The following is a 10,957-nucleotide window of genomic DNA, read 5'->3' as shown; positions in this document are numbered from 1 at the left end:
TGAAGTGTTCAATAAATATTTTATGAATGAATGAATGAGATATAACACTCTGGGACTTCCAACATTAAGGGATTCAAATAGAACTAGAAATTAAACCTAGATCTTAAGACGTGCAAGAGGGGGCAGAATAACGTTACAGACGAAATCCTGAGCTTTGCAATTTAAAAGATCTGATTGAAGCCCACCTCCTCCATTCTTTGATTATGTGATCCAGCAATTTACTTGGATTTTCTGAATCTCAGTTTTCTCATCAGTAAAATTGAAATAATATCAAGTTACCTTTCATAACCACTGAGAGGACTAAATATGATAGTGTAATTGGAAGCACTGACCACAGTGCTAGACACATAAGTATCTAAAAATGGTTGCTATTGTTGGTGTCACTGTTGCTGTTATCATTTTAAATGTGGCACTTGTTTCTCTGGTCTGTCTCTTCCCACACCAGAGCCTGCAAGTTTTTTTGTGCTCAGATTCTTGTCACATTCAGTAAGGATTGGAAATCCACAGAACTCTCAGCTACCACACATATGGCATTTGTCAAATTTCTTCCCCGTGTAACGTCTCCCATGGAGCCTTGCCCAGGTACACAGACTTGATCAATTCAGCCAATCCCCTCCTGCAGATGACCCCTAAAGTTTCTCTTTGCTCGTGGGGAGACTGTCTCTTTCCTTTTCAAACTCCTCCCATCATATACATTTCTCACATTGTTACACAAAAGCAATCCTACCTTGCACTCTGGTACGCTGGAAGTCTCAGAGGGAAAGAGTGTGTGTGTGTGTGTGTGTGTGTCTGAATGTCCATGCACGTACCACCCCTTCCACATCTGCTGTGGCTTTCCTCTTCCCCAAAGCGTCACCCATGTGTCCACGAGGCTGGTCATATGGCCTATCTCTGAGACGGACATGATGCTCTCCTCCAAAATGTCCTCCCTTTCAAGCGGTCCTCTGTCCACTCCCAAAATCATACCTAGTTTATATAATACTTTTACTAAATTCTCATTTCTCCTTTGTTTTCATCCATAGCTGCTCTAACAAGGCCATTTGCCACAAATCTTATGTTCTGCCATTTTGAAACTTTTATTAGAAACATTATTACACATCGGACATAAAGGTAATGCCACATTGGAAAGAAGTTCTAAGGAGAGACTCATTCCAGTATTTTCCTTAAGGTCTCTCCTTGTGCCAGTAAAACACAGCCCATGGGCTGCCACTCTCCTCTTCCATGCATGTAGAGGGCAGCCATCCTGAATTAATCCCACACTCTTTCCCATGTGGTCTACCTCCATGCAGCCCTATGTAGAGGCAGTCACCACCGATCAACTGGCAGTGATTGATGAGGAAACCTATGAGCCAAACTTGGACCTGTGAAGTCCTTTTAGCACTTCTGCATCCAGTCTCCACCAAGATGGGAAGCTAAATTTCTCTTATAGAAGAGTCCTGTTTTCATGAATTGCTTTGAGGTGAGATCCTAGACATTGCATTTATGTTGGAAGGTGCTTTTAAGCAAACTATTCAGCTTTAGTCTTTAGGGGAAACAAAGAAAAAAAAAACCCCAGAAAGATATGAACAGTAGTCTAATATGGTATGTCCAGTACATGTCAATTATGGTATCCACCAGCCACAGGTGGCTTTACATTTAAATTAAGATGAAATAAAATTTAAAATTTATTTCCTCAATTGCATTAGCCGCAGTTCAAGGGATCAATAGCCTTTTGTGGTGCGTGGCCACTGTATTGGACAGCATAGATATAGAACGCTTCTATCATCACACATATTTCTACTGGGCAGCACTGAACTAGAGGTTGTGTTTTGTGTCCTAAGAGGTATTTCTTTTTACACTTTATCATCTACTCAACCCTTCTTCTTTCCCAAAACGCAGCTTGTTGTACTCTGCCAACTTAGCAAACACGTGTTAACACTAGGATGTCATTAAAAGCAGATGAAGCAAGTCTTAAATGAGAAGGTAGAGAAGCATAACCAGACTCATAAGTACATCAGTTATACTTTCTCAGGGAAATTGGCTTCTGGCTTCATAAGCTCTCTGTAGTTTTGCTCGTTGAGCATAAAAATAACCTTGCTCCTTTTTTTCTTGTAAATTTAGCCACATGTGTGAGACCAGAAATGCAAAATCCATTTTGTGAGCCCCCAGCTTCCTGTTAACATGACATTAGTGGAAGAATCCAACCTGTGATTATATTAAAAAGGGAAAATAACTGAACCAAAGAAGATTGGGATTTGATCTTTCTACGGGGTAAATTTAGTTGCCTGAGAAACAAGAAGAAATTGTTTCAGTGCCAAAATAAAACATCATCTGAATTTGCCTTTTTTCTCTCCTTCAGGAGTTATAGTTGCCTGTGGTACGCTAGGCAAAGGAAGGGCCATGATGGGGAGGAGACAGCCATTCATACAGTTTCCTTGGATATTTTGTTCAAATTTTACTTTTAAAAGTTTCTGTTAGCCTTTATAATTATCTAGTTAAATTTATACATCTAGTTCTTTTCCTAAAAATGGGTGACATTTGAGCACTATAAAATTAATATGAATGTGATGCATTAGACATAATTGCTTTCTAGAAAAATCCCATCTTTATGACTCACTGTTAGAGACAAAAATGTGAGCCCGGAAGTTCCTAGAACATTTGTATATCTGATTCCTTATGTACATTTTCCCAAGAAAACTGTTTTTCAGGAAATAAGATCTCTGCTGGATTTTCTCTTTTGGTCTCTCTATTGTCTCAAATTAGAAACCTCAGGAAATGACTGAAATAATAATTCACTGCACTTGAGTGATTTGGCATAGTATCTTCCAGAAAAACATTCATGTATACATATTGTCAATTTTGAATCTTATTCATTAGAACCGTGGCCTTTTGTGGTTCACATGGTTTTATCTCTGGTTTTGCCGAGTGTGTAGCTCCACCATCTGTAACTCATCAAATGTTCAGTGTTCGAAATCATCAGAGCAAGAACACTGAGTTCCCAGACCCCTCAATTGGTTGATGTGGCTACTGTTACAAATAGAATTCCAAGTGACTTGAGCTGCCTTGACAGTAAGGGGAGTAAAGAAAAGTGAATTTTTAAAGCCTGCTAGAGCACAATCTCGTTTATGCACACACTATGCCTTAGAGATTTATTCAAATTGCAACAGGGTTGGAGTATACCTTTGTGTGACTTAGAAAGAACGTAATTGTTATGCAAATTAAGGGTGTAAGTCATTTTATAAGAAATGGTCAAAAACATAGATTTTGGAATCCAATAGACTCAACCTTAATTCCTGGCTCTGTCACTTACCAGCTATGACTTTGGGGCAGGTTATTTAGCCACTGTGAGTGTCGTTTTTTACATCTATGAAAGGGGGCTGACTACACCTATCTCAAGAGATTGTCTTGAGGATTAAATGAACAGTATATGTGTAGTTTGTTACTAGTGTAGTTATGGTTAGCGGCCAGGAAAGTAAGCTATTTTTAAAAGAGATTTATAGAGAATTATATGCTTGATGAAAACAAAACGAATAAATATTGATGGCTTTTCTCCCTTTCCCACCCTCCGGGGAAGATTCAATGTTGTTTTGTCAACCTGGGAGCTGAGCGGGCCTGACAGGGGGAGTAATGACTAAAGTTGCGAGAGGAAAGAAACCTAGAGGGCAGATTAATTTACAAAATAAAGGACTCTCTATGAAAGAAAAAAACAGTAAAAAATCTGAAGTCTAGAGGACTTGAGAGAGAAGGGTGCTGGGAGTTTTGAGGGGTAGACAGAAAGAGGGCGGGAGGGGCAGCTGCAGTGTGAGGTTCAGGGGAAGCAGGTGGGTCAGGAAAATTTGGGGAAGTATCGTGTGGTGTGAGTCCTCAGTTGCCAGTTTTTTGAGAATCTTCTTAAGCAGCTGTCCCACAGGGAGGCAAGAATAGCGGAGCGGTTAAGGGCCTAAATTCTGGACCTGGAGTTCCGGGTTCAAATCCATGTTCTACCACACTGAGGCTGGAGAGGTGAAGGGCTCCCCTGAAGATCTGATGACTTAATGTTGAGTGTTTGGCGCATATACAGGAGGTTGATAAATGTTGTATGAACCTAGCGGCATAATGTTTAAAAAGGACAATAATGATTTGCATTTATTGAATGCTCACTATGAACCAGGTACTCTTCTAAGGACTTTATGGGGATTAATTCATTTAATTCTCAAGACAACTCTACAAGGTAGGAACTATTATTATCCCCATTTTACACAGGATAAAACTGAGGCACAGAGGGGTCAAGTAACTTGCCCAAGGACATGCAGCAAATGAGTGGTAGAGCTTGGCTCAACATCAAATCCTCTGATTCTAGATCCACCCTCTTATTCTCTACGTCATTCTATGTCTCATACGTGAGTGTCTGATCTTAAGATAAGCAACCTCCGGGGCAGTTTGCCTTATTTTATAGATGCTAAGTTTATACTCAGCAAAGCGTGGTCCACAGGCCAGCAGGATCAATGACACCTGGGAGCAGAATCTCAGGCCCCCCCACAGACTCTTGAAACAGGAACTACATTTGAATGAGCTCCCCAAGTGATTCATGATCACGTTAAAGTCTGAAATCACTGCTCCAGAATATGAACCTTTAGGCAGATGGATGATCTCATTCACGTCTCCATCCTTTACAGGGTTTAGCACAGTGCTTACCACCTAGGAGATTTACTCTTGATCCAAAAGGAGATCAAGGATTGTTGAATATGAAATAAACCAACAAGTCCCGGTGGAATTACACATGGTTTATCTTCAGCTGAGTGAATGGATGCTCAGCGACTCCGCCATCTAGCATAGCACAGGGCACATAGCAGATGCCCCATACCTATTTCTTGAATTGAGATGGAAAAGTTGTGTGACAGAGACATCCAGCACACCAGCCTTCCTTGGATGTGCTGTGACATTTAAAAAGGCCAAATAATACCAAAGCAAGCAGAACAGTGATTATGCACTGATTCTTAACACGGTTTTAAGACAAGTTCTGCTCAATTGGTTCCCCTGTGACTCAAGCTGATTCTCTTTCCTCTTGAGCTCTCTATTGTCTTGGCGTTGTTTGCAACTCATTCAGAAACTAATTAAGTTTCAGGATCAGTTTGTCCTGTTAGAGAGTGTGGATATGCTGAAGTGGTGGTTTTTTATAACTTAAATTATCTGAGTGAAAGGACAATTATAATTTGCTTCTAAAATTGGCCAGAAGTCAGCTTTCGTCAAAATAATTCTCAGCAGACATTAGTCTCCGTAAAACCAGGGTATTGTATGAAAGGCAACAAAGAGGATTTAAATAGGCCATGGAAAATGTATTGATAATCTGGCCATATTAATCCTGTTCTCTAACGGAGTGTGAAATTACTTGTTTACTCCATTTATCTAGGGCTAGAGGTAGCTGATCACTCATTGACGGAGCCACATTTTGTGATCACCTTTCAGCAGTGAGCTTCAGCTGGGCTAAGGCCAAACCATTTGACTTCACTAGCCTGTGTACCACCTCTAAAGTCAAGGTCAGGACTGCTGTTACCTCTGGGCAGCCAGAGGATCCCATGAACTCCAATATATCTGATCAGGGCTTTCATTGTGCATGGACCTGGAGGTGAGCCAGGACCCTAGGTAATCATGAAAAGTTGAGAGTTTCATCTTTAGTATCTCCACATTTCTTACCCTGTCCCCCTAAGTTGAAGATTTTTGTTGGTTTCATCACCAGCCACAAATATTATGAAGATGAGCACTACTGGGGATGCACTAAAGTATCACAAGAAGTTCCTATCCTAAAGGAGTTCATATACATATATATCTATATTTCTTTTTTCTACATTGGAGTACCTCTTGAAACTGTTTTATTAGTTATCTGTTGCTGCATAACAATATGCACAAATTTAGTGGCTTAAAACAACACATATTTGTTATCTCACAGTTTTTGTGCATCAGGAGTGTGGTCACAGATTAGCTGGATTCTATGTTTCAGGATCTCACAAGGCTGCAATCAAGGTGTCAGCCAGGGCTGCAGTCTCATCAGAGATTCGACTGGGGAATGAGCCACTTCTAAGCTCACAAGTTGTTGGTAGGATTCAGTTCCTTTCAGCCTGTTGGAAGGAGGATCTCAGTACCTTGCTTGCTGTTGGTTGCCCTCAGTTCCTTGCCTCCCCAACATGGCTATTTTATGAAAGCCAGCAAGGGAGAAAGTCTCTTAACAAGATGATGTTACTATCTTATGCATTGTAATTGCAGAAGTGACATCCCATTACTTTTGCCATATTTTATTAGTTAAATGAAACTTACAGGCCCCACCTATACTTGAGGAGAGAGAGTGAAACGAGGGTATAAATACAGGGAGGGAGTCATCTTAGCATCTGTCAGCCATGCCACTCCTGGGTTTTTGTTCCAGCTGGACTGCTCTAGTTCTATTCTCTTCCAGGCAGGAAACAGAATCATCTCTGTTGATTCAAGAAATTTTAATGGAGAGATCATTTACAGTGATATAGTTGGAGTTAAGGAAACTAACAGGGAGGCTGTAGGAGACTAAGTACTGTGGTTAAATAGATCCTGTTGCTACTCTGCCCAGAATCCCTTTATCAAGTAAGTGCATCCTTCCCCCAATGGCTATGATTCCTGGCTGCTAATGGCTCACAGTTGCCCCCTTTCTGGAGAATTGCCTAATTGGTCTCAGCCAATGGTGGGGAGGGGATAAACTTAAGAGGTTATGCCTCCTCAACCCCAGCATGACTGACTGACATGGAGCTATAAGAGGGTGGACTCCTTTCCTTAAGGTGAGACCAACTCATTCTTACTCCAGAGCCCTCCTTGGAACTGTGCTGAAGCTGGACTCCTACTGAGACCACTTACTTACTAACTCCTTGCTTACTTCACTTCTTTTCTGCCCTCTGCTGCATTCATCAAAGGTGTCTGAATCCCTATTTCAGGCTCTGCCTCTTAGATGCCCAACTTAAGACTTGCAGAAAAACCTGAAGGAACAAAAGGAGGAAACAGTATTACCAAAGCACAGTAGGAGCTGGAGCCCTGGAGATAGTTGCCTGAGAGGACCCAGTCATGGAGGGACTTGGCCACCCCTAAGGATGAGAGTTGGGAAGAAATGTGTAGTTCTCTCTCTTCTCTCTTTCCTGGATCTGCATTCTTTTAATCAAACCCAATAAGTGGCTTAGTCCATTCAGACTACTGTAACAAAATACCACACACTGGGTAGCTTATAAACAACAGAAATTGATTTCTCATAGTTCTAGAGCCTGGGAGTCCAAGATCAGGGTGCCAGCATGATTGGGTGAGGGCCCTCTTCTGGGTTACAGACTTGCTGTTGTATCTTCACATGGTGGGAGGGTCTAGGGAGCTCTGTGGGATCTCTTTTACAAAAGCACTAATCCCATTCCTGAGAGTTCTACCCTCACATCCTAATCACCTCCCAAAGGCCCCACCTCCTAATACTGACACGTTTAGGGGTTAGGATTTCAACATAGGAATTTTGAAGGGACACAAACATTCAGACCACCGCAACAGGAAGCTAGCCAACAATGAGCTGGAAGTCAAAAGAGGTTAGCCTGTGGGTCTCTGAGCAGGAGAAGGAGGAAGGAGAATCAACGGGCAAGGGAGTATTAGACAATGACCAGCATCACAGCCTTAGACAATCACAAACCTTTTTCTCTTCTCCAGTCCAAACATCATATTGGTACCAGATTGATCTTTATCAAGTGCTTATTTAATCACGTCCATTTTCCCAGCTCTGAATCCTCCAAGTGTTTCCTATTGCCTAAAAGAATGATCTATAAAATTTTTGGATCATATCCTTCATTGGTTAAAAAAAAAAAACTCTGAACGTGTGCCCCAGCTCATTTATTTATTCATTTATAAACTACTTAAATTTACTATCAACTAATAAATAACTCATAATACTACATACTCATATAGTATACGATATATCATTAATGACTATGTGTGTAAATCCATATTTCAAGAAGCCTTCTTAATAATTTTAAGTTAGTTTGGACAGCTTTTGGCACATGTGATTAGATTGTCACCATTGTTTTGCTTTCTGCCTTTTGAACGTGTGAGAATTGTCCACTAATGTGTACGAATCCTCAGACAAATGACTGATCTGAGAGGTGGCTGTGTGTTTTGGTGGGGGGTGGTATGCCCAGATTGTGTGGCTGCAAAGACAGAATGCATTTAAAGGGGATAGTAGAACTTTGATCTTAAACTACTGTAGCAGCAGGAATTCTAAGAGAGTTCCAGTTGGCAGTAAGAGAATGAATGATTTAATCTTGAGAGCAGTCAGATGGTAATAATAATAGCTCCATTTTTGGAGCATCTACTATATACCTGGCATTGTGCTAATCACTTTACGTATATTATTTCATCTGCCCATCGTAGCAACTGTTCAAGGTAAGTATTAATATGAGAGAGGTTAAGTACCCTTCTGAGGGTCACATGGTTAGTAGAAGAGCCAGGATTTGGACCTGGAAGGAACTATGTGTCTCCTATATTGAGTCATTTTTCTATTACACCTCACAGTTAAGACTAGGCATTAGAGAAGATGTTCCATTCTATTGAAAAAGCTTGTGTTCTATAGAAAGGAGTCAGTAGTTCAAGAAAGCAGATGGATGAAAGGAACCAACCTGAAAAGGTGCATGCTCTGTGATCCCAACTATATAACATTCTGGCAAAAGGCAAAACTGTGGAGGTAGTAAAAAGATTAGTGGTTGCCAGGGGTTAGGAAGGATGGAAGGATGAACAGGTGGAGCACAGAGGATATTTAGGGCAGTGAAACCACTCTGTATGACACTATAATGGTGGATACGTGTCATTATATATTGGTCCAAACCCACAGAATGTACAACAGCAAGAGTGAACCCTAATGTCAACTACAGACTTTGGATAACAATGAGGTGTCAATGTAGGTTCATCAATTGTAGCAATGTACCCCTCTAGCAGGGGATGTTGATAATGGGGGAGGCTGTGCATGTGTGAGGAAGGGGGCGTATAGGATATCTCTGAACCTTCTTCTCGATTTTGCTATGAACCTAAAACTGCTCTAAAAAATAAAGTCTTTAAGGAAAAAAAAAAAAGAAAGAAAGGGGATGGACAAAGGCATGAGCCTGTAAGTATAGGGGCAGTTAAAAGAGACAGCAGTGCCTCCCATAGATGCTAGAGGCCACTCAGAACTACAGAGGAGCAATGTGATTCCAAGGAGCTGGTGAATGCATTGGGGAAAGCAGAATTTAGGAAGACATTGATTGAAGAATAAGCTGTCCTTATCAAAAAGTTAATAAAGAGTTTCCAACATGCTTCCAACACTGTTTGACCACAAAGCCATCTTCCCGCTAGTCTATTCCTTCTCTCCAGTCACTTTTCTATACATTGCATTTCATGTACGCTGTCTTCTATGTTGTTCGAGTAATTGGTCTGCTCACAACCTGTAAAATAGAGGAACAATAATTTATTAATTGTGCATTTGTGACTTGTGTATTTTCTATGTACATGAATAAAATTTATTTAAAAATAGAAGGAAAGTATGATTATGTATGGAGGTGAAATAAATCAAGGATATTATCAAATCCACTGTTCCTTGGTAGATTCAGCCAGTTCTCCAGCTAAGGGTTTTACACGTGGTAAAAATAGCATTGAGCTGGGAGATAGAAAACTGACATTCCAGCCCCAGCTCTGCCACTAGAATTATTGTGCAACATGGGCAAGGTGCCACTTCTCTCTGAGCTTAAATTTTCTCACATGTAAAAAAACAAGTGTCCCAAAGTCCCTATTAATGTTCACTATGGTGGAAGATAGAGCAACTCTCATCCTCAGACTAATCTCACAATGCACACTAAAGCGGAATCGCGGCTCCTCCCCGACGGCAACTTTCTGTTAGCTGATATTTTAGAACAGAGGTTGGAAAACATTTTCTGAAGAGGGCAGATAGTTAGTATTTTAAGCTTTGCAGGCCATGAAGTCTCTGTTGCAACTACTCGACTCTGCAAGTGTAGCAAAAGCAACCACTCACAATGTGTAAAGGAATGAGCGTGATTGAGTTCCAGTAAAACTTTATTTAGCAAAACAAGTGGTGAGCCAGATTTGGCACACAGGCTGTAGTTTGTCTACTCCTGTTCTAGGATATAACTATTTGGCATTCAGTACAATTTCCTTTGGGCATATACAGGGCAAAATATATGTTCACAATAATTAGATAAATGGGGCACTAGAGAGCTGGAAGGTGAAAGGAAGGAAGTAGAAAGGAAGAAGGAAAAAAGAAAGAAAGAGAAAGAGACAAAGAAAGAGGAAGAAGACCAGAGAGCAAGAGTGGAGAGCCTTGTGAGAGAGCTTTGGCAGAGAAAATTCTGGTGACATGTGTCATGAGGGAGGGGCATTGTCAGGTTGGAAAAGGCTTGGCTTTGGCATGGAGCTAGCGGGTAAATTTGGAGAGACCAGTGGGTGTGTGTGTGTGTGTGTGTAAAGCTGAGGTACAACCATCACCATGTGAAAGAGGTGGTATGGTGTACTTGAACCTAGTGTGGTGCCGGGTACCAAGGGGAACTTGCTGAATATTTGTGAGGGAAGGGAAGGAAGAAGGAAGGAGTATCCTCATTTTATAGATGAAGAAATTCCGCTGTAGGGCATCAATGCTGTGGGAAGTTGAGGAAGCCATTGCCATTTTTCGCAAGGAATCTGCAAGGAAACATAATTCCATGAGAAGGATATTTTACTGCCAGGAGAATCTCCCACTATCCTGAAAGCTGCAGGCCTCCTCAGAGAAGGAGGAGAGTGTTGGTGGCTTCTGGGGGATCCCTATAGCCCAGGGCCTCCATGATGCAAAGCGTTACTGTGAAGGTTATCACGTGGATGGGAAGGGGGCCTGCAGTGTTTATTTGTGGCTGCTGTTTCCATGAGTTCAGAATCCGTGGCTTTGTGCTTTTCCTCTCACACAGTCTCCCCCTTACTTTCCTCATTGTGATTCTGGATTCTG

This window comes from Equus quagga, chromosome 1 (genome assembly GCF_021613505.1).
Source record: "Equus quagga isolate Etosha38 chromosome 1, UCLA_HA_Equagga_1.0, whole genome shotgun sequence".
Taxonomy (NCBI): domain Eukaryota; kingdom Metazoa; phylum Chordata; class Mammalia; order Perissodactyla; family Equidae; genus Equus; species Equus quagga.
This window is presented reverse-complemented; position numbering follows the sequence as displayed.